Genomic DNA, 27,370 nt, shown 5'->3' on the forward strand with positions numbered 1-27,370 from the left:
TCTTTCTCCACAGAGGGCTGGTCACCTTCTCCCCATGCTGTACTGCCCAGTGCAGCAATCTGGGAGCTGACCTTGTGCGTGAAGACAGAGGCAAAAAAATCATTGATTACATTAGCTTTTTCCACATCCTCGGTCACTAGGTTGCCTCCCTCATTCAGTAAGGGGCCCACACTTTCCTTGATTTTCTTCTTGTTGCTAACATACCTGAAGAAACCCTTCTTGTTACTCTTAACATCTCTTGCTAACTGCAACTCCAAGTGTGATTTGGCCTTCCTGATTTCACTCCTGCACGCCTGAGCAATATTTTTATACTCCTCCCTGGTCATTTGTCCAATCTTCCACTTCTTATAAGCCTCTTTTTTGCGTTTAAGATCAGCAAGGATTTCACTGTTTAGCCAAGCTGGTCGCCTGCCATATTTACTATTCTTTCTACACATCGGGATGGTTTGTTCCTGCAACCTCATTAAGGATTCTTTAAAATACAGCCAGCTCTCCTGGACCCCTTTGCCCTTCATGTTATTCTCCCAGGGGATCCTGCCCATCTGTTCCCTGAGGGAGTCAAAGTCTGCTTTTCTGAAGTCCAGGGTCCATATTCTGCTGCTCTCCTTTCTTCCTTGTGTCAGGATCCTGAACTCGACCATCTCATGGTCACTGCCTCCCAGGTTCCCATCCACTTTTGCTTCCCCTACTAGTTCTTCCCTGTTTGTGAGCAGCAGGTCAAGAAAAGCTGTCAGAGCTTTGTTGGTTGGAGGACAGCTTGATTGTGAATATGATGTGAAGAGGAATTACAGAGAGGCAACAACTGGCAGAACAACAACATAAAATTCAAATAATTTCTTTTAAAAAAACCCACAAAATTTGCCAAATAAATTTCCTAAATACATTTTTTCTTGTATTAGCCCAGCTGTATGGCTAAGTGAATATTAAAAATAATAATTAATATGGAAAACGTCATGACATTTATTAAGTGACTAATGGTACTCAACCAGCTCCAGAGCTAGTAAGCATCTTCTTGAGTCCATAAAAGTTCCACAAAGAACCCTCCAGATACAACCAGCAACGACAATTGAAACACAGTAGGTCAGATCCTCAGCTGGAGAAAATCGGTGTCGTTCCTCTGTCTTCGATGGAGTTTGCCAATTTCCCTCACTGAGGACAGAGCTGTGCTGATTTGCACCAGGTGAGGATCTGACTCGATAAACACATACATCCTATAAAAGGAAGAACATACTCAACCTACAGCTAGCATCTCCCCATACAGAGAAGCTGGCAATTTACAGACACGTCCGACATCCTGCCTATACAACCCATTTCCAAAAACTTTGGCTGTATTCACAAGATGGAGCCCTTCCTCCAATCTACTGGCCTGAAAGCTTCACTTCCAGACATACTATAGAAACAGACAACATTGATTGTGCAGTTCTGTTTTATTATTCTCAGCGCAGATTCACATAATTGTGCTCTTCACCTTTTGCTTCTTGGCATTTGCTGATTATTAGCCTAGGAGCTGGAGTAAGTTTCTCTAGTTGCACTGCACTGCTGTTAGCTGCATTTTAAGGGGGAGAAGCGGTTGCCTTCCCCTGAAACACCAGACATTGATCATTGTCAGAGACAGTATACTGAGCTGGATGGACCTTTTGTGTATTCAAGTATAGCAATGTCCAGGCCCTTGTTTCATTGGTTAGAAAGCCTAATATATTATAATGGGGACCAAATACCCTCACTGAAAATTATCTCACAAGATTTTACTGACGAGATGCCGTGTATTGAAATGCTACAAATCTCCTTGGAAGAACTATTTACCTCTACTGATATTGTCAGGATTGGATGTAAAAATAAGTCACCACCACAAACTTGGCCCGATAACATGGTATTGGGGAAATGCACATGGATTTATCCCCATAACTAACATTTAACATGTAACGAATCTATTTGCTACTTGTTAGAAAGCAGTGTGAGATTCTGAAAGAAAAATATTCTTGCATAATGCACTAGGTGATGCTATATACAATGCTTGAACCTACACTGTGCAAATGTGGGGGAGGGAATCCATGTCCATGAAAGGTAAAAGTAGAGCGGGTTAAAATGTTAATTCACAATGTTTTTTCATCAAAAAGAGAAGTTTCATAGGGAAGCGTCAGTTTTAATTTTTTTTAATTTTGTTAAAAAAAAATAAAAATTGTTTTGCAGCAACCAAAGCAATTCAGTTTATCTGAAATTTTTCAATTTGCAAGGTTTTGATGAAACCCCAAAAAATTAAGACAAATTTCTACGAAAGTGAAAATTTGGTTTGTGTTGAAAAATAAACAGGACCATAAACTGCATCTGGACCAGCATTAGCTGGTGATAGAGCAGGACATGGGACACAGGCAACCCCAATTTTGCATTCATGAGAACACTCTCGAGACATCACCTATTGACTCCGCCTAGGGACAGAAGAAGAGACAGGGGTCTGGATCCTTTGCACTGTTCTATTTTGGCCTCCTCCATGCCTCTCATCTTGCCAAGGCACAAATGTGTGAGCCAGTGTGTGACAAAGACCCAAAATGGAGAACACAAAACAATGAATCATGCAGGAAAAGTAAAATGTTATGGGAACAGTTCCTTTAGTGTAAATAGCTTTCTATAATCTCCATTTTATGATTCATTTCTGATGTAAATAGTTTTCGACAATACCAAATAAGTTTGCTTGCAGCATAGGTAGCTTTGGAACTAAAATGAACAATGTCCCTCAAAGTGAGAAGTACAGACTTTGCTTTAGGCATCACACTGAGCTCTTCTCCCCCATCCATTTCCTTTGGGTTCCCAAAACATGTATGAAATCTTTTGACAGCAAAAACAAAAAGCTTAATTGCAACTTGTGGCTAAAAAAAAAAAAAATCTGTGGCATTCAGTCAGCCTTTTTCTACAGGGTAGTAACTTAAATTGCTGTTTTTAAAAGCTACTGCCTTGCCCTGTTAAACTCAATACCTGTCGCATGATTTATGTGCTTGCGACTTATTAACTGCTCTGTTATAGGAGCTGTCCTACTCGCCGCCATCCCAGTCTATAGACCCTTTTGTAAAACCTACTTGAAATCATGCTGTTCTGACTGCAGGGTACTGCACCTTCTGACAAAACATCATAAAGAGCAAAGAATTACTGTTTCTCAGTAATCCAGCCCATAAATCAACCCTTGTATTTTGCTCTGAGAATGGTTAAAAGATTACATGAGTGCTCCTTGCATTCATATTCAAAAAACCGGCTATGTAAAGTGTCTTCAGGAAGGAGGAAAAAAAATCTCAGGAATAGCTAAATCACTCCAGTGTCTGATTGATCTTATCTGGACCTCCCTTGCTCTAACAATAATTTGAGACTGTCGCAAACTGCCACCTTATCTGATTGGTGGTCTCACCAACTGCTATTTTATCAGGGCCCAGCTGTATGAGAGAAACAGGATGTGGCATGACCTTGGTATCTCAGTGCCTGACCTAAATATCTCATCAGTCAGATGTCTCACTGAGGCTGTCTGAGGATGCCATATATGCCCCCTCTGGCGTCAAGTCATTCGAAAGATGTTTACTGCACACTCATGTAAGCCCACCAGCATGCATACAGTAAATCCAGTCATGTTACTAAGCTGCCTGCTAGCGCTGCTATAGTGAAGGTTTTAAGGGTAGTTTCTCTAAAGATTTGTCAGCCTTTCTCATGGAAAAACATTTTCAGGGGCTGTAACTCAGCCATAAAAATTCTGTTCCAGGCTCTTCGTGGCAGACAAGGCCTGAGCTCAGATGCAAAACATGTTTTGAAATACATGGTCTATATTAAACACCTTCACACCTAGCCAGTCTGACGGACAGAACACCAAAATGTATGTGCCATTTGACAGCATCATGCTAGGAAAGGGAGTTGTAGTCTTGTGGATGGAGCAAGGTACAGGAAGTAAAGAAACTGGGTTTTAATCCCAGCTCTGACACTCACTTAGTCTGGACCTCAGACAAGTTATTTAACCTTTCTGTATCCATGGATAGACTGGGAATAACACCTACAAAACCTATCTCAAGCAGAGCTCTGAGGCTCTGTCAACTTCCCTAGCTGACAGAAGACAGCCTGTATAGAACTGTTCTTTGTAGGCACTTGGGTGGGAGGGTGCACCCCTCTTCTGCAGGCTTCCCAAATACTGCCTTCCTCGGCATAGCAGAACTGAACTGGCTCTGCTGAAGCCAGGCCCTCCAAGCCCATGGAGGACAGGTTAGAATTTCTCTCAAAGTATTTATCATCAGTATTATTACAGTAGCACTTAGAGGCCTCAATAACCTGGTATGGTGTAAACACACCGTAAGAAATAGTCCCTGCTTGAACAGCTTAAACAGACATGACAGACCCAGGGTGGGAGAAAGAAAGTACTATCTCTCTTCATTTTTACAGCTGAGGAACTGAAGCACAGATAGACTCAGTGACTTGCCCAAGGTCACACAGGAAGACTCTGATGGGGCTTCCTAGCTCTAGCCCAGCACTTTAAGCACAAGACCACCCTTTGAAAGCCTTGGATGGCTGGTGCTATGTTAGCACTAAGCAGGGCTGGCTTGAAAACAAGATTCCATTTCACACAAAAAATTTGAGGTTAACATTTCTGTTCACACTGATGCAAGCCCTTTCATGAAAAAGTGGGCAGAGAACAAGGCTCCCAGACTAGCCAATAGTCTAGTGGGTTAGACGCCTCATCTGGGATGTAGGAGACCCAGGTTCAAATTCCTGCTCTATCTGATATAGAGCAAAGACTTAAAGCAGGATCTCCTAACCCCTGGGTTATTCATAGGCTCAGAAGGATTAGATTTTTATTGGTAAATGTCAATTTCACCATACACACAAAACAACAGAAATTTCCATCAATAATAATCAAAATTTACAGTAGGCAAAGTAAGAAAAATGCTGCTTGAGAACTTAAGAGTTTGATTTAAAGCTATTTAGTTTGTCAACATCTGTCAAAATATATAATTTGTGTTTTAACTATTAGAAAGCTTTAACTTGTTGAATCTCAGTGTTTACCGTCATGAAATCATTATTGTCTGACACACACACACCAGTTTCCTGCAGCTGTGAAAATTTAAATCAATAAAAATTTTAAAAGTGTTTAAAATCCATAAATTCACACAACTGTGAAAATTTAAAATGTATAAAAAATAAATCAAAAAGATTAAAAATAAACATTGATATTATCCATCAGAAACTATAAAAATTAAGTTTTGCCAAGCCTAGTTATTGGCTAACCTGAGCTGGCTGGACAGCTTTCACTGTCTTGAAATTCAAAACTGGACCTGCAAAACCTTGCTGACAAAATAGGGTGTTGATTTTGACAAATCAGCATTTTCTAACCAAAAAAAGTTTGGTCAAAAAATTCCTGACCAGCTCTAGTACTAAGGATTTTTACTACAAACACATGAACTTAACAATTGGAGTTGCAGCTAGCAAGGGATGTGAAGGGTAACAAAAGGGTTTCTACAGGAATGTTAGCAACAAGAAGGTGGCCAAGGAAAGTGTGGGACCCTTACTGAATGGGGAAGGCAACCTAGTGACAGATGATGTGGAAAAAGCTGAAGTACTCAATGCTTTTTTTGCCTCGTTCTTCACAGACAAGGTCAGCTCCCAGACTGCTGCACTCTGCAGCACAGTAGGGGAGGAGGGGAGCAGCCCTCAGTGGTGAAAGAACAAGTTAAGGACTATTTAGAAAAACTGGACATGCACAAGTCTATGGGTCCAGATCTAATGCATCTAAGGGTGCTGATGGAGTTGGCTGATGTGATTGCAGAGCCATTGGCCATTATCTTTGAAAACTCGTGGCAACCGGGGGATGTCCTGGATGATTGGAAAAAGGCAAATATAGTGCCCATCTTTTTAAAAAGGAAGAAAGAGAACCCAGGGAACTACAGACTGGTCAGCCTCACTTCAGTCCCTGGCAAAATCATGGAGCAGGTCCTCAAGGAATCCATTTTGAAGCACTTGGAGGAGAGGAAGGTGATCAGGAACAGTAAAAGTGGATTCACCAAAGGCAAGTCATGCCTGACCAACCTGATTGCCTTCTGTGATGAGATAACTGGCTCTGTGTATATGGATAAAGTAGTGGATGTGATATATCTTGACTTTAGCAAAGCTTTTGATACAGTCTCCCACAGTATTCTTGACAGCAAGTTAAAAAAGTATGGATTGGATGAATGGACTATAAGGTGGATAGAAAGCTGGCTAGATTGTCGGGCTCAACTGGTAGTGATCAATCGCTCGATGTCTAGTTGGCAGCCAGTATCAAGTGGAGTGCCCCAAGGGTCGGTCCTAGTGCCGGTTTTGTTCAACATCTTTACCAATGATCTGGATGATGGGATGAATTGCACCCTCAGCAAGTTCGCAGATGACACTAAGCTGGGGGGAGAGGTAGATACTCTGGAGAATAGGGATAGGGTCCAGAGTGACCTAGACAAGTTGGAGGATTGGGCCAAAATAAATCTGATGAGGTTCAACAAAGATAAGTGCAGCGTCCTGCACTTAGGAAAGAAGAATCCCATGCACCGCTACAGGCTGGAGACCAACTGGCTAAGCAGCAGTTCTGCAGAAAAGGACCTGGGGATTACAGTGGACAAGAAGCTGGATATGAGTCAGCAGTGTGCCCTCGTTGCCAAGAAGGCCAACAGCATATTGGGCTGTATTATTAGGAGCATTGCCAGCAGATCGAGGGAAGTGATTATTCCCCTCTATTCGGCACTGGTGAGGCCACACCTGGAGTATTGTGCCAGTTTTGGTCCCCCCACTACAGAAGGGATGTGGACAAATTGAAAAGAGTCCAGCGGAGGGCAACAAAAATGATTAGGGGGCTGGGGCACATGATTTATGAGGCGAGGCTGAGGGAACTGGGGTTATTCAGTCTGCAGAAGAGAAGAGTGAGGGGGGATTTGATAGCAGCCTTCAACTACCTGAAGGGGGGTTCCAAAGGGGATGGAGCTCGGCTGTTCTCAGTGGTGGCAGATGACAGAACAAGAAACGATGGTCTCAGGTTGCAGTGGGGGAGGTCTAGGTTGGATATTAGGAAACACTATTTCACTAGGAGGGTGGTGAAGCACTGAAATGGGTTACCTAGGGAGGTGGTGGAATCTCCATCCTTAGTGGTTTTTAAGGCCCGGCTTGACAAAGCCTTGGCTTGGATTATTTAGTTGGTGTTGATCCTGCTTTGAGCCGGGAATTGTACTAGATGACCTCCTGAGGTCTCTTCCAACCCTAATATTCTATAAAGGGCAAGGTCTCTAGCCTCGACTGCAATCTGACCTAGGCGCAGACATGTACGATACAGTACACTGGATAACAGTTCCCACAGAAAGAGATGCAGGTTTGCATGCATGCTCAGGGTAGATGGAATCTTCAGAAATGGGGCTGTCAAACTAGCAAATCTATAATGAACATATGTGGACTGAGACTTTAGGCAGATTTTAACAGGGCCAGCAACAGGCACACCTGTCATGAGGGAGACCAAATTTCAAGTTCCTGCTCCACAACATGGAAGAACTGCTGCTTCTCAAAGAAATGATTTTAAGAATTTTTTCACATGAAGTGAGAAAAAAACTGTTTTTCCCTAACCTCATTCTCAGAAATGGCTGAACCATTTTCGATGAAATTCTCGGTGCACAGTTGATGCTCCAGAGTGCATCATTCTGTAAAGTGTGCCAATACCTGTGACAACGCTGCAGATTTGTACTGAGCCATACAGGCTTAGATAAGTCCTGCATTTTTGTCCTTGCTGTGGGTAGAAACATTTATGTTCATTGTTGTTATTCTTTGCCCTCTGACAAGGAAAAAAACTCTGTTTCACATTTAGAACAACTGTTTGTTCTGAGTTTGGATTCCCCGTTCTTTCATTAAATTCTGGTGCACCGGAGTCATATTAGGTTTTGCTGTTGCCTAAAGCCGGTTCTAAATGCCTTTAAGGGAGAGGAGACAAAGGAGAATTCTTCATTTATTTTTACAAATAAAGAATACCTAATATTTTAAGACTGGTTGTTTTAAAAAGAATCTCAAAGGGACAGCACTGGTGGCTTTGAATAGCAATCGTAGTGAGAAATGCAGTTCTCTCTCCCACACCCCAGTACAACATTCCTGCACTTGTGAGGGCATTGCAATGAGTTCCACTCTAAATAAAGCTGCAGAAGAAGAGATAAACAATTACACTTCAATGCCCTGAGATGCGCGCACGCACACACACACACACACACACAAAAATGCCTCCTTATCAGGGCCAAGATAATAAAACACAAAAGTGCAGCCAAGTGCATCTTGGTTGATTGACAATACAGAACAGATTGCCTAGCGTATTCTTTAGGAGAAGAAGAACATACAATTAAATAAAACTTGTGATTAAAGGCAACCCCTCCTGAAAATAGATGTCAAGCCCTGACTAGACAAATGTGGTATTTCAGGTGGAAAATTGAGTGGACTAATAGGAGTAACAGGAGCTGTAAAGTAGAGCTTGTAAAGTAACACTGCAGATGCTAAAGCGGTGATGAATGTTAACATCAAAAGACTGTTGGAATATATTTGCAATGTTGTGCAACAGTAAAGGGAATTAACTGTTCTCCTGTGGCTTTATAGTAATCTCTGGGTCCTGGGTCCTGGCAGACTGCAGGGGGCCAGGTGCACCACAATTAGATTCTGGAAATGTATACAGGGAGAAGGAAATGGAGTAATTAATGTAAGCTATCAGATGTCTGTTCTCATCCTTTTGAAACAAGCCAAAAATATACACTATGCCCATTCGGCATGCAACCTTCAAGGGGAAAGGTGTCAGGCACCGTAATTGGTAGAACTTGAATGCTGCTACAGTGGTGTCCCTCTTTTAAGGAAACCTATTTTCTACACCAAAATTGATCCTGCAAGATTGTTATCTCATAATGCACACCTAGAGAGGTACTATAAGGCCTGAGGGCATAGAAGAGCAAGGTGCCTAACAACCTTAGCTGAGCATTATGGGATGCTGCATCCTGTCTTGAAGTACTTACTGTGGATATGGAATTTACATGAAAAAACACAAAATTAAAACTGGATGGTGTGGGTCTCATTTGAAAACATGGGGGCTAGGCAATGCAAAATTGATAGAAAATTAAATCAGTCTGGGTCGAGCAGTTGAACAAGACTAAAGTTTACCTTCTCTTTCTTGGTATGTATGAAGGATATTTGGAGGTGAGGCAGTTGGGAGATGTGCTAGCACCTCTGAAGGACTGATTGGCTTTTGTTTAACTAGCCCATCCCTCTTATCTGCAAACAAATTCCAGAGAGCCTATACCAACAGAAAGGAATATTTTTGTGCAGAAAATTACTTGACATGATTCTTAAATATTTAAGGCCAGTGCCTGCTGGTTTGGAAATCCAGTGAATAATTTAGTACTGTTTGACAGAATTTCTTTGGGTCAATTATTCACCAAGTGAATTAATACGTTCTGACTAAAAACGAAGCACATTAGATTTTGGAGGACATATCTTGTTACATCACTTATACCATGTTACATTGCATCACACGGAACGCCAACATAATCAAACACTACAGCCTGATTTAAACAATGTCATCAGAGTAATTGTAAAATACTCTTCAAAATGCCTGACCATTTCTATACCTGGTCTGTCCGTATTTATCCCTTAACACAGTACAAGATCTGATAGCCCTCTACAAACTATGTATTTTTAAACAGTCAACAAGTCTTGACCTTGTTATAGCCTGAGTATCTTATCTAAAACAAACACTTTAATTGTAAATAGCAACTTTAAAGCCCCAGGGAGGGGGAGAGTGCCACATGATGCTCCACAGCAATTTTCCTAACACTGACAAGGTCCAAAAAAAGATGTTCTTATCAAGTCTTTGTCAGGAAGGTGGCTGTACTACAGGACCTCAAGGGCAAAGGGGCTGCAACAGAAGGGGGAAAGGAAGTCATCCTTAGGACAGAGCTTAATGGATGAAGCTGGGATTGAGATTCCAATTTGGGTTTCCTACCATTACCACCACAACCACAAAAAAACAAAAACAACAAACTCCCCCCTCAAGAAACAGCCAGGAATTTCTATTCACTTTCCAATAACAAGGTGAAGGACAATAAGTATTTTGGTAGAGCAGCTACGCAAAATTTGGAATTTCTATCCTGTGGGGAAATTCTAAGATTCTGACATTTGGTTTCATCCTGAATTGGGACAAAAAGTCAAAGTCTCTGAATTTTTTGAAAAGTGAAATATTCTGAAAATGTTTCCTTTTGATAAAAAGGATTTTGATTTTGATGTTATACGTATTATAATAAAATATAAAAGTTGAAATGATAATTTAAATTATACATATTGTAATAGAATCTAAAAGTCAAAATGATAAAGTAAAAGTGAAACATTTTGATAATTTTTTCCATAAGTTTTGATGATATGTTTCAATTTATCCAAATCAGCATTTTCCAGCGGAAATGTGTTGCATCACAAAACTTGTGACTAACTACGCATTTTGGTGAAGGAAGTTCAAAATCCACTCTGATGTTTGAGGGAAATCAGATTAGGCACCTCTAGCACAATAACCAACAATGGTGCCCATTCTCATGACCTTATAATAGAGAGTCTGGCTCTCTTTGACTATTGGTGCAGATCAGAAGTAACAATGGTTAATTGTACGGAGTTACATTAGTATAAAACTGGTAAAAGTCAGAAGAGAATCAGACTCAGACAGTCTACATTAAGCAAAATACTGAATTAGAATTAGGGTTAGAATTAAAGAAACATCTCTTCCAGCAACATGATCATAGTTCTAGACCTCAGTAACCATATTCCAATGTACCTCGGTACAAAAGAAACCATCAATGGAGAACATTCAAATTAAGACATAGTAAATATCACTGAACAGAAACAACATAGGCCTGGTCTACACTATGACTTTAATTCGGATTTAGCAGCGTTAAATCGAATTAACCCTGCACCCGTCCACACAACCAAGCCATTTATTTCGAAATAAAGGGCTCTTTAAATTGATTTCTGTACTTCACCCCGACGAACGGAGTAGCACCAAAATCGATATTGTCATTTCGGATTAGGGTTAGTGTGGCCGCAATTGGATGGTATTGGCCTCCAGGAGCTGTCCCACAGTGCACCATTCTGACTACTCTGGACAGCAATCTGAACTCGGATGCCAGTTAGACAGGAAAAGCCCCGCGAACATTTGAATTTCATTTCCTGTTTGCCCAGCGTGGAGAGCACTATAGCCGGAGAGGAGATTAAAGATAATCTAGGCATGGCGCAATATCTCAATGAATATTTTGCATCGGTGTTTAATGAGGGCAATGAAGGTATTAGGGATACTAGCACCATTACAGAGGGGCATACAGGATGGGGGATTACCGCATCCGAGGTAGAAACAAAACTTGAACGCCTTAATGGGACTAAGTCAGGAGGACCGGACGATCTTCATCCGAGAATACTGAAGGAATTGGCACGGGAAATAGCAGGCCCATTAGCGATAATATTTAATGAATCTGTAAACTCGGGGGTGGTCCCGTTAGACTGGAGAATAGCCAACGTGGTTCCTATTTTCAAGAAAGGGGAAAAAAGTGATCCGTGTAACTACAGGCCTGTTAGTTTAACATCTGTAGTGTGCAAGGTGCTGGAGAAGATTCTGAAAGAGAAACTAGTTGAGGACCTTAAGGTTAATGGCAATTGCGATAAATTACAACATGGTTTTACGAAGGGCAGATCGTGCCAAACGAATCTGATCTCCTTCTTTGAGAAAGTAACGGACTTATTAGATAAGGGAAATGCGGTGGACCTAATATACCTGGATTTCAGTAAAGCGTTTGATACTGTACCCCATGAGGAATTATTGGTTAAACTGGAAAACATGGGGATCGATATGAAAATCCAGAGGTGGATAAGGAATTGGTTAATGGGGAGAATGCAGCGGGTCGTATTGAAGGGTGAACTGTCGGGTTGGAGGGAGGTTACTAGTGGAGTGCCTCAAGAGGAGCTTGGGTTGTTTAGTCTGACAAAGCGAAGGCTGAGGGAGGATATGATTGCTATCTTTAAATATATCAGAGGGATAAATACAAGGGAGGGAGAGGAATTATTCCAGCTTAGTACTAATGTGGACACGAGAACGAATGGATATAAACTGGCCGTGGGGAAGTTCAGGCTTGAAATTAGACGAAGGTTTCTGACCGTCAGAGGGGTGAAATATTGGAACGGCCTTCCGAGGGAAACGGTGGGGGCGACGGACCTGTCTGGTTTTAAGATTAAGTTAGATAAGTTTATGGAGGGAATGGTTTAATTGTAAAACATAGTAGCCAAGGAAAACCAAGCAATGGTACGTAAATAGTATAATGGCCAACAAGGGTCAGGCTAGAGACTCTTGCCTACATGCTCGGGGTATTACTGATCGCCATATTTGGGGTCGGGAAGGAATTTTCCTCCAGGGTAGATTGGCTGAGCCTCTGGAGGTTTTTCGCCTTCCTCCGCAGCATGGGGCAGGGATCACTAGCAGGAGGGTCTCTGCCGATTGAAGTCACTAAAACACAGGATTGGGGACTTCAACGGCAGAGTCCAGGGAAGGGTCTTGTGGCCTGCAGCATGCAGGGGGTCAGACCAGATGATCATAATGGTCCCTTCTGACCTTAAAGTCTATGAGTCTATGAGGTGACCACAGATAGCTCAGCTCATCAGCACAGGTAACCATGCAGGCCGATAATCAAAAAAGAGCACCAGCATGGACCGTATGGGAGGTACTGGATCTGATCGCTATATGGGGAGAGGATTCAGTGCTAGCAGAACTTTGTTCGAAAAGACGAAATGCCAAAACTTTTGAAAAAATCTCCCAGGGCATGATGGAGAGAGGCCACAACAGGGACTCAGATCAGTGCCACGTGAAAGTCAAGGAGCTCAGACAAGCCTATCAAAAAACAAAGAAGGCAAATGGTCGCTCCAGGTCAGAGCCACAGACATGCCGCTTCTATGCCGAGCTGCATGCAGTTCTGGGGGGGCTGCCACCACTACCCCATCTCTGACCATGGATTCCGAGGCGGGGATAATCTCATCAGCTACACCTGAGGATTCTGCGGACGGGGAAGAGGAGGAGGGGGACGATGAGCTTGCGGAGAGCACCCAGCACTCCGTTCTCCCCAACAGCCAGGATCTTTTTCTTAGTCTGACTGAAGTACCCTCCCAACCCTTCCAAGCCAATATCCAAGACCATGACCCCATGGAAGGGACCTCAGGTGAGTTTACCTTTTAAAATATAAAACTTGCTTTTAAAACAAGCGTTTTTTAATGATTACTTTGCCCTGAGGTCTTGGGATGCATTCGCGGCCAGTACAGCTACTGGAAAAGTCTGTTAACATGTCTGGGGATGGAACAGAAATCCTCCAGGGACATCTCCATGAAGCTCTCCTGGAGGTACTCCAAAAGCTTTGCCACAAGGTTTCTGGGCAGTGCAGCCTTATTCCGTCCTCCATGGTAGGACACTTGACCACGCCATGCTTGCAGCAAGTAGTCTGGTATCATTGCATTACAAAGCCTGGCAGCGTATGGTCCCGGTGTTTGCTGGCGTTCAAGCAACATCCATTCTTTATCTCACTGTGTAATCCTCAGGAGAGTGATATCGCTCATGGTAACCTGGTTGAAATATGGGAATTTAATTAAGGGGACAGAGGTGGCTGTTCCTACTGGGCTGTTTGCCTGTGGCTGAAAAGAAATCCTTCCCTGCAGTTAGCCAAGCGCGGTGGGGGGCGGGGGAATTGGTCCTGAGCTTTTCGCGTTTGGCGAGCAGGGATCTTCCCTGTTACCAGCCACGCGGTGGGGGGAGGGTACAGCGATCATCCCAGATAATTAATGGCGGGAGGGGGGGTGGGGGGGTTAGTTTGGTTTCTGCAGAGATCTTCCCTGATACCAGCCATGCGGTGGGGGGAAGGATAAAGCGATCATCTCAGAGAATTGGATGGGGGGGGTTAGTTTGTTTTCTGCTGCTGAAGGTTAACAGGAAAACCGCAGCAGTCAATGGGCTTTGCTTGGTATGTGGGAAAGGAGGGCGCAGAAGCCGAAAGACAATGGCTTACCATGGCCGCATGCAAGCTGAATTCTGTTGCCCGGACCTGCGTCTGTGATCTCTAACACCAAAGCCACAGGCACTCAATATTAAGATGGAAAATGCAACCTTGTACTGAAATCACATGTGCTATGTAATGTGAATAGTGTTGTTCACCATGAAAGAGTATAAGCATTGTTCTGTAAAATGTATCATTTTAAAAACTTCTCTCCTTTTTTTCAACCCTCCCTCCAGCAGCTGCAAATTTTTCAAGCCTCCCTCCTCCACTCCGAAGGCTATCTCAGATAAGGCAGCGGAGAAAGAGGACGCGAGACGAGATGTTCACAGAAATAATGGAATGCACCCGCAATGAAAGAGCTTATTTGAATGAGTGGAAGGACACGGTATCTAAATTTAGGAAAGATGCCAGTGAACGTGAGGTCATGAGGGACGCTCGAGGTGGCAGGCTGCAACGCTGGGGCTGCTGCGTGATCAAACGGAAATGCTCCGGCGTCTGGTGGAGCTTCAGGAACGGCAGCAGGATAACAGACTGCCGCTGCAGCCGCTGTATAACCTCCCTCCCCCCTCACCATGTTCCATATCCTCCTCACCCAGACGTGTAAGAACACGGTGGGGGGGAGGCTCCGTGCGCCCTCCCACTCCACCCCAGTGGACAGCCCAACCAAAAGGCTGTCATTATATTGAATTTTTTCAGTGGCCTTTTACTTCCCTCCTATCCTCCTCCCAAACCTCACCCAGATTACCTTGTCGGTTCTCTCCCTATGTTTATAATCAATTAATAAAGAATACATGATTTTTAAATGATAGTGACTTTATTTCCTTTGAAAGCAAGCTGGGGGAAGGGGGAGGGTGGGTTCCTTACAGAGAATGAGTCAATAAAGGGGGCGGGTTTTCATGAAGGAGAAACAAACAGAAATTTCACACTGTAACCTGGCCAGTCATGAAACTGATTTTCAAAGCTTCTCTGATGCACAGCGCTTCCTGGTGTGCTCTTCTAATCGCCCTGGTGTCTGGCTGCGTGTAATCAGCAGCCACGCAATTTGCCTCAGCCTCCCATCCCGCCATAAAGGTCTCCCCCTTACTTTCACAGAGATTGTGCAGCACACAGCAAGCAGAAATAACAATGGGGATATTGGTTTGGCTGAGGTCTGAGCGAGTTAGTAATGATCGCCAGCGACCTTTTAAACGGCCAAATGCACATTCTACCACCATTCTGCGCTTGCTCAGCCTGTAGTTGAACAGCTCCTGACTCCTGTCCAGGCTGCCTGTGTATGGCTTCATGAGCCATGGCATTAAAGGGTAGGCTGGGTCCCCAAGAATAACTATTGGCATTTCAACATCCCCAACGGTTATTTTCTGGTCCGGGAAGTAAGTCCCTTGCTGCAGCCGTTTAAACAGATTAGTGTTCCTGAAGACACGAGCGTCATGAACCCTTCCCGGCCAGCCCACGTTGATGTTGATGAAACGTCCCTTGTGATCCACAAGTGCTTGCAGCACCATTGAAAAGTACCCCTTGCAGTTTATGTACTGGGTACCCTGGTGCTCCGGTGCTGAGATAGGGATATGGGTTCCATCTATCGCCCCACCATAGTTAGGGAATCCCATTGCAGCAAAGCCATCCACTATGACCTGCACATTTCCCAGAGTCACTACCTTTTGTAGCAGCACCTCAGTGATTGCTTTGGCTACTTGCATGACAGCAGCCCCCACAGTAGATTTGCCCACTCCAAATTGATTCCCGACTGACCGGTAGCTGTCTGGCGTTGCAAGCTTCCACAGGACTATCGCCACTCGCTTCTCAACTGTGAGGGCTGCTCTCATCTTGGTATTCTGGACTTCAGGGCAGGGGAAAGCAAGTCACAAAGTTCCAAGAAAGTGCCCTTACGCATGCGAAAGTTTCGCAGCCACTGGGAATCGTCCCACACCTGCAACACTATGCGGTCCCACCAGTCTGTGCTTGTTTCCCGGGCCCAGAATCGGCGTTCCCCGGCTATAACCTGCCCCATTAACAGCATGATCTCCAAAGCACCGGGTTCCGCGGTTTGATAGAATTCCATGTCCATATCCTCATCACTCTCGCCGCCGCACTGCCGTAGCCTACTCCTCGCCGCCTGGTTTTGCAGGTTCTGGTTCAGCATAAACTGCACGATTACGCGCTTTACAATGTTCATGACTGCTGTCTTGAGCTGAGTGGGCTCCATGCTTGCCGTGGTATGGCGTCTGCACTATTCACCCAGGAAAAAGGCGCAAAACGGTTGTCTGCTGTTGCTCCCCTGGAGAGGAGGGCGGATATACCCAGAACCAACCGCAACAATGTTTTTGGCCCCATCAGGCATTGGGATCTCAATCCAGAATTCCAATGGGTGGAGGAGACTGCGGGAACTATGGGATAGCTATGGGATAGCTACCCACAGTGCAGTGCTCCAGAAATCGACGCTAGCCCCGGTACATGGATGCACACCACCGAATTAATGTGCTTAGTGTGGCCGCATATATTTGACTTTATACAATCTGTTTCCAAAATTCGAATTATATAAATTCGGATTAATCCCGTAGTGTAGACATACCCATAGTGTATACCCATCTCCCTTAATCTTTATGTTAACAAGCAGGCAATTACCATCACCCCCCAAAATACAACAAAAAATCCCAACTAATCAAAGAAAAATAATGTCATCAATTACACACTAAAGCCCCAATCCTGCACACATTTATGCATGTAACCTTCACACACAAGCTCTCTTGTTAAAGTCAGCTAGACATCTGAAGTGTGTAAGTGTTTGCAGAATCCAGGCCTAAATAAACGAAGTAGGAAAATTCACAGGTCCTGGATTTAAGTTTTTTATAAAAAGAAATTTCCAGCATAAGATTTCACCTACTACATTTTTAAGCTATTAGTACAACATTGTAAGATGAGAAAATTCACCACTGCAAAAGGATCGGTAGGATCAACCCTCTATCCTGCTATGCTGATGCCAAAGTGAAGGAAAATGCAGCAGAACAAAATAGTTTGAAATTATCTAAATTCCATCATGGCAGCTGAAAGAAGATAACCATTCATTTCATGGAGATGGGTTTTTTTAAAACTTATCTTTTGAGCCTTCTGCACACATGACAAGGACTCAAACCAGTGGAACTATAAGTGGCTCTAGTGGGTTAAGGACCCCACAATGGAATGCATCTTCCCCAGTGCCACCAGCAGATGCCACTATGAGTCAGCACTGAGGCTAGAGGAGATCATGTTTGTTCACATAACCGATTGGGGGATGGGGAGGGGAAGGGTGAAGACTTCCTGCAGGATCTGAAAACCAAACATTATAGAGCTATATTTGCAACAGAAAAAGTTTTAAAATATGTACCTAAATACATACAACAGATCCTATAACAGGTGGCACTTCACACAGAGTAAGTTGGCAGAGCCTAAGCCCCAGAATTAGGTTGTGTAAATAAAATGAAAGGGGAGTCCTTATACAAGATAATGTGAATAGAAATGTTTTCAGGAATTATTTTAAAGTCTTATGGCTCAGATGTGTTTCTTTTTTAAACTTTAACATTCTCCTGCAGTTTTGTGAACTCAAACACAACAGCATGCTCTGTTAGTACATGAGAATCAGAATGGGAGATGAAGCAGAAACTAAAGGGAAACTGCCCAGGCTATGTTCATTATTTAAGATGAGTGGCATTCAGTAAGAAAACAAACAGCGTTATTAGGGTTAATTAAGGTCTATTTTTTTTAATTATTTCAGTTTTAATAATCAAAGTTCATAGATTAATAGCCAGAAAGGACCATGAAAATCATCTTGTCTGGCCCCCTGGATTACAGAACAGAACCTCACCCACTAATTCCTGCACCCAGGCCATAACTTCTATCTGAGCTACAGCCTATCATTTAGATCTTGACTTAAAGACTACAGGTGATGGAGAATCCACCATATCCTTAGGGAAGGAGCTTTTTTTAAGATACTATTTTGATATCATGACAGTGTCCCTTTATTACTGGAACACTAACTAGGGTCCTGCTTCAGGGAAGCATCCCCATTTAAGGAAGCACTTGAACTGGGGCCTAATTTCTGAAGAAGCTATTGGGCCTGATACTCCCGTCGTTTATATTGATTTTACTCCACTGTACTCTACTGACCTTAGTGGAGTCACTCCCAATTTACACAGGTGCAAGAGGAGAAGCAGGCTCAGTGTTTATTAAAAATTAAAGCATGTTGCTACATTTTCAAGCTATGCCACATCAGGTAAAGCAATTGGAAATGATTATTTAAATAAAGAGTAACTAAAAAAGATCAAAGATGCAGTGACGGCTTAATTGACACATGTAACTTTCTCTCTCTTTCCAGTTATAGAGGGAGGATGACTGATCGAAGGGGCTGTATTCCGACTGTGCAAGAAATGTGGAGCATGACAGGTGCAAGAAGCTAATAAATTATGGGATTTATAGGAGAGCAGAACCACAAAAGTTCCTCACAAACCTTTAGAGGTTTCATTTACAATGCTCAAGGAAAGAACTCCACACTAAATATAAAATAAGACATTCAAAACTTTTTTGCCTTTGCGGGGTGGGGAACAGCAGAAAAGGGAGCGGGATTTGGGATTGTACATGGAGATTCCTGGTTTTAATGAAGACGAATTCAGTTTGCATTGCTTTCTGGCCCTTTTATAATTATCAAGTGAACGTGTTATGGTGCTGTGTTTTGTTCTTGTAGCCATTTTGTTATAAGAGCTGGAGTGTCCACAATAATATACTTCACGTATTCTGAACAGTGCAGGCTTTTCAATCTATTACTGTTGGACTAACTACAGTAACTCTTTTGCTTGTCCTTTAGTTTTATAGTCTCTCCCATGGTGGAAAAGGAGGAAATGGCCATCAGCCCATAAAAATACAAAACACTGATATGACAATGACTGAAGGCTATGATAATAAGTATAAGCAAATGCAATAGTCAATCATCTCAACAGCTGTGTTTAAGAATTGTTGGCTGGGATGAAGGCTGCAGTCAGTTTTACTTTTCTTTAGGTTGAATTTACTGTAAAGCTGTACTCCTGATATTCTAGTGAAGGTTCATGATGGTTAGGCAGAAACACTGCATTATCCTTTCTCCTGCAGATGAAATATTTTCCTGGTAAATTAAGTCATGTGAGCTAACTATGTGCTGCTAGCATCTTAGTGAGGTAATAAAGGACATCTCCATATTCTACAATATGTTTCCTTTTCTTTCCTTCCTCTCAAACCCTCCCTACTGTGAGTGGGTTAATAGTGCAGTCTGGATTTTCAAAGTGAGACAATGTCAATTTAAAACTCTGGGCCAGTTAATATAAACCTTCCTACCGTCACTGAAATTAGTGGAGCTACACTGATTTACCCCTACTGAGGATGTGGCTTTCTAATTTGTTAATGTCCTTACTTATAATATCTTAAAAGTAGATGTTCAGCTGCTGTAAATCGCCATTGCAGTTTCACTTTCTAGTGCTCACAGTACTCCAGGGAAATGTTTCCTTGAAAAATAATAATAATTTCTAAAACAGACATTGTAATTCCATTCTGTTTCATTATATTGGGTTCAACATTGATCCCATCATAAAGACAATAGTAAAATGTCCACTGACTCCAATAGGATCAGGATCTGTCCCTTAGAGACTATTTCATATGGTTACATCCTTTGAGGACTGAAAACAAGTTTAATTCTTGGATAACAGACTCTAATTTATGATAAGGAATAAGTGCTCTGTCACATCCCAATAATTAGCATATCGCAGGCAGAACGTAGACATAGCCAGAAAAATGACACGAAGTTCTGGCAGAACTTTGAGCCACATATAAAACATAAACAAGCTGATACAGACAAGACATTGTTGTACTGCTTGCCTTCAGAGAAACTGATAATAGAAAGGTCAGTGCCTCAGGATAAAACAAAACGCTAAAGATAAACTCGCCCTGGAAAGCAGTTGCAATGCCATTCCTCCACTCAGTATTCACACCGTAAAAAATTCAACACAAGGAGTTTTGGCCATATGCTTTTTTTAGTACATAAAGCAAATTCCACTTCGTAAAAGGCACATTGGGAGTTGAGCAGATCTCAACAAGGGGAATGTCACTGACCATAAGTGTTGAAGGAGGAAGAGTCTGCTGTGAAGGTTTTTTTGTTTTTCGGAAAGGGGGGTAAACCGAGCTGAGCATTTCAGTTTTCTGCAAAGATAAACACAATTTGTTAACCACAGTTCTGGAAGTGGAGGAGGGAGGGAAATAGCATGAGCTGCTCACTGCAGATAAAAAGGGAAATCCTGAGAGATAGTGGGTACCCACAGCTTCCATTTATTGCAATGGGAGTTGTATGTGCACAGGATCTCTCAAAGTTAATATGAAAGGAATTAAGTCCTGGAAACTGGTAAAACAAAGTAAGGGGCAACTTTTTGGAAAAGTTTTTTAAAGGTTCATTTCAAAATTTTAAACAGGGAAAGCAATAACTCAGAGCACTGATAATAGGATATGAAACCTGTCCCTCATAAACTTGGTCCCAGTGCAGGTCATATTGGCAGCGGCCAGAAGCCTTCAGAAGTCTATTTAAGTGGCTGTGTTAAATGGATTGGTGGTCTCAACCAATTTCCTAGTAGATGGGTGTTCACATCACAGAAAAACTACCATCTAAACTGACTGTAGCTGGCAGCCAGGCAAAGGATCAAAGAGGCATGACATCCTTATGCTCAGTTCACTGCTATAACCATTCAACAACACTCCAGCTGTGGAGTTGTGCATTTGCTCACAGCACCTGGAAGAAACCAGAATGGAGAGTTCAAAGTATGGATCCGATTGTACTCTAGTATAAGCAGCACGTAGTGCCACACAAGGTATTTTGGTTAACGCCTTACCATACTCTGCACCTCCAACTCTAGCCCAAGAATTCACATTTTTTACTATTAACCCCTTTTCCTAACTTTAACCCAATTTCTTGCAGGAGGAAAATCTCCATAGGATCCTTCTTACGCATACCAGATCTGAATAAGAGCCTCAAATTTTGATGATTTATCATGAGAAATGTCTTCCAAACTGGTCAGATTGTGATTTCTCTCTTTTTTCTTACTTACTGTAACTTATTTGTTAATTTTCCACTCTTCCTGTGTTTCATCCTTCTTTTCCTTGTCTCTTTTTATACTTGAGTCAATAGCTACAACACAGTATAACATCGACACTATCAATGAGATGTTTTTAGTGCTTGTATTTGTATTCACTATGTACTTTGTGCTGTAACAATAATGCCCTTTAACTGCTTTATCAAATGGATGACACATGCCTTTGTGTAACCTGTGTGTAGGTAGCTCATTATTAATGTACACATCTGTACCTAAACCTCAATAAAAATATAGATTAGATCCTTATCTTGGTTACACCAGGGAAAGGCTGGTGTCAGTCCATTGAATTTGCTGATTTTTTTCCCTCTTCCTAAGGCTTAAAAGATTTTTCATTGTGCACAGACATGTGAGGGCAGACTTACAACGCCAGTTTAGCAGCCCTTTTTCTGCTAAGAGACAGAACATCCCATTTAAAAACAAAAAACAAAACCTCATCAACATCTTGACTAGCTCCTGTTGAAAAATACATCTCTTTGAGAAATCTGGGACTTTTTCTTAATTGCCAGCTTATTAGTGGAATGAATGTCATCAGTCTTTTTACAAGCTGCTTGAAAGCGAAGAGCCTTTCTTTTCCCTGAAAAATAAAAACCTACCAAACAAAAAGAAAAAACACAACAACAAAACATCCCAAGAAAGATGAAAAGAGAACAAGGAAGAGGAACTGTTGAGAGCCAGGCCACTTATTCATCTCCAAACATTGGTTTCCATGGGAATAAGTTTGGTCCTTTGTGGAGGCTGAACAACCCCTTGTATACCACGACTAATGTATCCAATGTTGCGTTTGTGTGGTCAGCTTTCCTTTTGCCTCCTAGAGTCCCCTCCACTCCTCATCCCTGCCCAGCAGCAAGGCTGGGTTCCACAGAAGTAAAGAAATCATTTAATAAATAGGCTGAATTAGGGTTTGACCCAAAGCCCATTGAAGTCAGTGGGAGTCTTTCTATTGACTTCAATGGGCTTTGGATCAGACCCTTAGAGCACAATGGCATCCAGTCAACTTGGAAGTGAAAGTCTCAAAAAGGCTGCTTACTCTTCATATAAAACCCTCATTATTTATTTATTTATTTCCCAAAGCTCTTTATTATTACTTAGCTCAGACTATTCATGTATAGCATGAGATTTGGTATCTATTAATATTTAAAATTAAGTTGTCACCTTTATGAAAAGAAAGCCATAAACTTACCGGTAATTGCAAAAAAAGCCTAAATAGAGAATGAAAGATCATTTTTCGGATGAAACGTAGCTTAAAGCAAGCAACGTTTGCAGTAAATTAAACTGCTCAAATATTCACCTGACCTGTTCATTGCTATAACCCATGGCACAAAGTGAACCTTTAAGATAATAGCTGTGAAAGGGTCATATTGGAGATGGTACATGATAGAATGGAAGATTTGGTGACCTGAGTCTGGGGTCAACAGGGTTACAGGAAAAACCATGGCCTGCCTCTTTTATTTGATCTGACTACAGTAATTCACCACTCGTCTTGTAATCCACTTTGACTTAAAAGAAAAAGAAAAAAAGGGAACTGTTTATGAATCCATTACTCAGAGGCTGCCATGAAACACATTTTCATACATTAATCCTCATCATTTCACTAACTGTCAGGGTTTTTTTCTATTAAAAAAATAAAGTAAAGGCATGTTTTCATAAATCACTAATAAAATATTTAGTGCTTTCTATTATTCCACTTTCAAAACATCCCTCCTTGTTTAAAACCTTTTAGGGTCCAATGTTTTAAAAAAAGGTAAAGAAAGGAAAATGGATTGGCAATGTACAAAAGCCACTTAGACAGCTTGTTGGGTCCACTGTAGTTTGCTTTTATGAGGATATTTTTTTCTTTCCTATTTGGAAAAATCTATTCTCTTTGCAAGACAGAGATGCTGATGGATTTTCAATTTTTTAAAATTAAGACTAAATCTAATTTGGTTTACCTGTCATCACAAAATTCAGCTGCAACCATAGCATTATATACAGAGACTTCAGGGATATGTGGCCTGAAAGAGGCTATGGATGTGTAGTGAAATGGATCAATCATTTGATTGTTGTTCCAAGCCTCGGCAAATCAGGGGTACAGCCATTTTGGGTACAGGGGTACAGCCCAATCTACAGGAGGAAAGAAAATCATGTTAGTAATTCAAAGCCAGTGAAGCTCCTCTGATGATAACAATGGAAGCTGCAGTGTAGACAGGGCTGTGACTTTCATCTTCCCTCATGGGTTAAACAAAACAAAATGAACCCTGTCTACGGTACAGCTCCCACAATTGCTGCCCGCAGGGGGTCTAAATTTTGACCATGTAGATGCAGCCTTTTTTAATCCAAGTCAGATGATGCTGCTTGCCAACCTTCAACCACATTATGGTCTGCGGAATAAACAGCAATTTGGAGAACACAACCGACACACGCTGCATTTTTCTTGTAAATGGGCCATACTGCAGATTCTACGTGCGATGCACAGGAGAAAACTAGTCTTTTGAAGGAAATCCAATGAGAGCATAAGGAAAATACAGTTTTATTTCCTCAAACAAAAAGGAAAGCATGAGGTCAACATTTGCAATTGACCATAGCCTTATTCAAATGAATTTATAATTTAGGTGGTAAGAAATTCAAACTCTCACGCGTGTGAATGCTCCAGCTTTCCTACGGCTGTGCCTATGAAACTAAACACAGAATTGTATGGGATTCACTTAGGCCCAGTTTTGAGCCACTATAGGCAAAGCATTAGGGAACGGGCTAAATGTACTCTCATAAGTCCTTTGGGGCCGGGAATGTGTTGTACTATGCATTTTGTAAACTGATGTGAAGATTTATTATTAATTAATTTAGAAATTCCAAGACAAACTAAACCAATATTGTGATAACACATTTGAGGTTTTGTCATGAATAAGGCTGCGTATCTATCATAGAGATCACGGAAGTAACAGATTCTATGACTTTCCGTGACCTCTGTGACTTCTGCAGTGGCTGGTGTTGGCTCAGGGGCTGCCCGAGCTGGGCAGCCCCTGCCAGCAGCAGCAGGAGTTTGGGTGTGTGGGAGGGGCTCAGAGCTGAGACAGGGGGTTGGGTGTGGGGCAGTGCTTACCACGGGGGAGGAGGGGTCTTCCCCGGCTCCCACCAGCATGTCCCTGCAACTCTTAGGCAGAGGGGTCAGGGGGCTCCGTACACTTCCCGCCCCTACAGGCGCCACCCCCACAGCTCCCATTAGCTGTGGTTCCTGGCCAATAGGAGCAGCGGAACCAGCACTTGTGGTGGGAACAGCATGCAGAGCCTCCCGGCCACCCCTCCCCTAGGAGCTGCAGGGACACACCGGTTGGAGCTGGATACAGAGCCTACCCGCCCTCCCAACCCTCCCAGCACCAGCAGGGGTCCTGGGCCATGTGCCACCACCCTTCTCCCCCTTAGCACCAGTGGGGGTCCCAGACACACACACACACACATACACTGCCTGCACCTGGTATATAGTAAAAGTCACGGACATGTCAAGGGCTGTGAATTTTTGTTTACTGTTCGTGACCTATCTATGACTTTTACTAAAAATACCTGTAACTAAAACATAGCCTTAGTCATGAACAACTAAAAGAGAAAAGAAAAAAGGGAGAGGAGAATGAGAATTGTGAATGAAAATTTCCTAATCCTATTGTGTGTTTGAACCCTAACTGTGACAGCAACCCAAACACACAAAACCTTAATACATGGTAAAGATCATAATCATCGTCCCTTGATTTAAAAAAAGGCAAAGACCTACACTGGGGTAAAAGAGAAGGAAAAAACGTTGGTTGGATTCATGAGCAAGCAAGCAAGGCTTTTTTCAATATGAGCCAAATGTCATCTGGGACCACCAAGGTCGGAAGCTTGGTTGGTAGGTGGGTTTTTCTGGAAAATACGGGCAGTAATGGAGATAAGTAGGGTGCACAAGGAGAGCTCCAAAGGCAATATGGACGCACAGAGCCTCTTCACAAAAGGTCTGGCCTCCTGGTGGATTCCATGGCACTCACAGTTTTTGGGGGTGGCTGTACCTCATGCTCATTTCACAGGAAGACAAACACCATCTCCGGTGGAGCAACATCAAGGGGGATTCTGAAATGGACTTTCACAGTTTCTAGTCCCCTGTGCAGATTTATCCCATATAGGGGATGATCAGGGCTCAAACTACATTCTAGCAATACAAATTTTAATACCAAACATTTTTACTGTATTTTGTAGGTTGCGTTTTCTCTTTTTAATTATCTCTGTTCTCAAGCCAGAAATTTCTCGCATCAATCACCTTTCCCATGTAAATCTCCCTCCTCCCCTCCCCCTGTATTGATTTGTTTTTCAGAAATATTTTTTTCTCTTTGTAATATTTTACATATCTGCCAATGTTCACATTTTTAGCCTGTACAACCTTCTTGTTTGTTTCGTTTTGCTTTTGTGTTTGTCTGCAGAAATACTATTTGCATTTCTATAGCAGTTCTTTATAGATCTGAGCATCCCAAAGTGCTTTACATTTAATTACACACTGATAGCAAAGTGACTGCATGACAAATGTGGTCTTTGGGGCCTCCAGCAAAGAAGAGAAAAGCAAGCCTTTTCCAGTCAGGTCAAGCCAGCCAGCCAGACACACAGACTCTGTAGTTTTCATGTAAATGAGCCACAATGCACAGTTTTTTCCTGTGATGCAGGATAAAACTAGTCTCTTGAAGAAAATCAAATATGAGCATAAAGGAAATACACCTTTTTATTTCCCCAAACAATAGTAAAACATGAGGTCGGCATCTGGAATTCACCAATACCTTATTCAAATGAATGTTAAGTAGCCACTCCTTTGGATTGCTTTCTCCCATAGCATTAATAAAAAATTTTTAAAAGTGTGGTTAAAGAAATACACAGCTACAAGGATTTATATTCAGCCTAGATCATCCTTAGGCAGTTACTGTATTATTCCCCTCCTCCTCTTCTCGTAAATGTTATCCTTCCCTTTTGTGATAGTTCATCTTTTTTTTCAGTAGCAAACCATCCTTCAAACTAAGAAGGTAATCCAAAAAAAATTTTTTTTTTTAACCAGAGAACAAATCAAAATGGAGTTTATGAAATTAAACCCCTGTTTTAATAATAAAATGCTGTTACGCTAGCCTTGAGTTCCCTATCACCTTATGGAGAAACCAAAATGAAGAGGGTATCTAAAATGCAGCACTTTTAATTACTTCTGTAAAAGTTAACTGTGGTAATAGTTACTGACTGATGCCATTATGGTCACATATTTTTAGTGACCAACTGACCAAGATATTGAATATGCTATTTAAACTTATCATCATAGGACCTTCAACATAATAGCATATGGTAGCCATTTCATACTACACTCAAATATGAAGGCTTCCACTTTCTTTGTCTAATTTTCTTGCTATTGATTTTCTGAAACAAGGTAGAAATCCAATAATACCTCACGCTTCTACAGCGCGTTCATCAAGAATCTCAAAGTTCTTTGTAAACATTAGTAATAATTCTATATCTACCTCAGACAGGTGGTGTGCTATAATTATCCCCATTTTATAGATGGGGAAACCGAGGCAAGCTCACAGAGTAAGTCTTTTGCAAGGCCAGGAATAAAACCCAGATCTCTTGGTTCCCAAACCTATGTTTTAACTAGATTAGTGTTTTCCAGGTAGTTTGTCACAATGCCCGGGACAGGTTGGGGTGTCACAAAAGGCAATCAAGAGGGCTGTGAAGCACTGGACATTTTATTATAATCTAAACCAAAGAAAATCTCATTTCCGCACTCCCAGCCCAGCCTTATCCTTGAAGGTCAAGTTTTCTCTGGCAGCTTCTCAAAACACCCATAAGTAAATTAGATAGGCTTATTGTTACCATTGATACTTTTTTTCCACTTTCAGATTAAATATAAGGAGGTTGAAAACTTTGACTGCCAATAAGGGATCACCAACCACTAGAATCATGGTTCCTCTCAAGTAATCTGTCCTTCAAGAGAATGCTGAGGCATGCAGAACTCAATTCATGGATGGCCTAAGCCTAAACTAAATTCATGTTCCAGAGTTCTTTAACTGCAGCTCCATATCAGCAAACAAAAATCTAAACACACACAAGCAGTCACAACTGCAATATAATAAATATGTGGCTCCTTATACTATAGACTCCTGATCCCGCATGATGCTGGCTGTTCACAACTCCCACAGACTTTAA

At 42.1% G+C, this 27,370-nt stretch overlaps 1 long non-coding RNA gene across 1 annotated transcript in view; it reads right to left on the reverse strand.

Moving 5' to 3' along the window:
- Positions 1 to 27,370, reverse strand: part of LOC128833625 (uncharacterized) — a 116,001-nt gene that overhangs the window by 29,895 nt on the left and 58,736 nt on the right. Inside the window, exon 2 of the long non-coding RNA XR_008444306.1 lies at positions 23,128 to 23,299. This is a non-coding gene — a long non-coding RNA (uncharacterized LOC128833625). The remainder of the gene's footprint in view (positions 1 to 23,127; positions 23,300 to 27,370) is intronic.

This window comes from Malaclemys terrapin, chromosome 3 (assembly GCF_027887155.1).
Source record: "Malaclemys terrapin pileata isolate rMalTer1 chromosome 3, rMalTer1.hap1, whole genome shotgun sequence".
NCBI classification, from domain to species: Eukaryota; Metazoa; Chordata; order Testudines; family Emydidae; genus Malaclemys; species Malaclemys terrapin.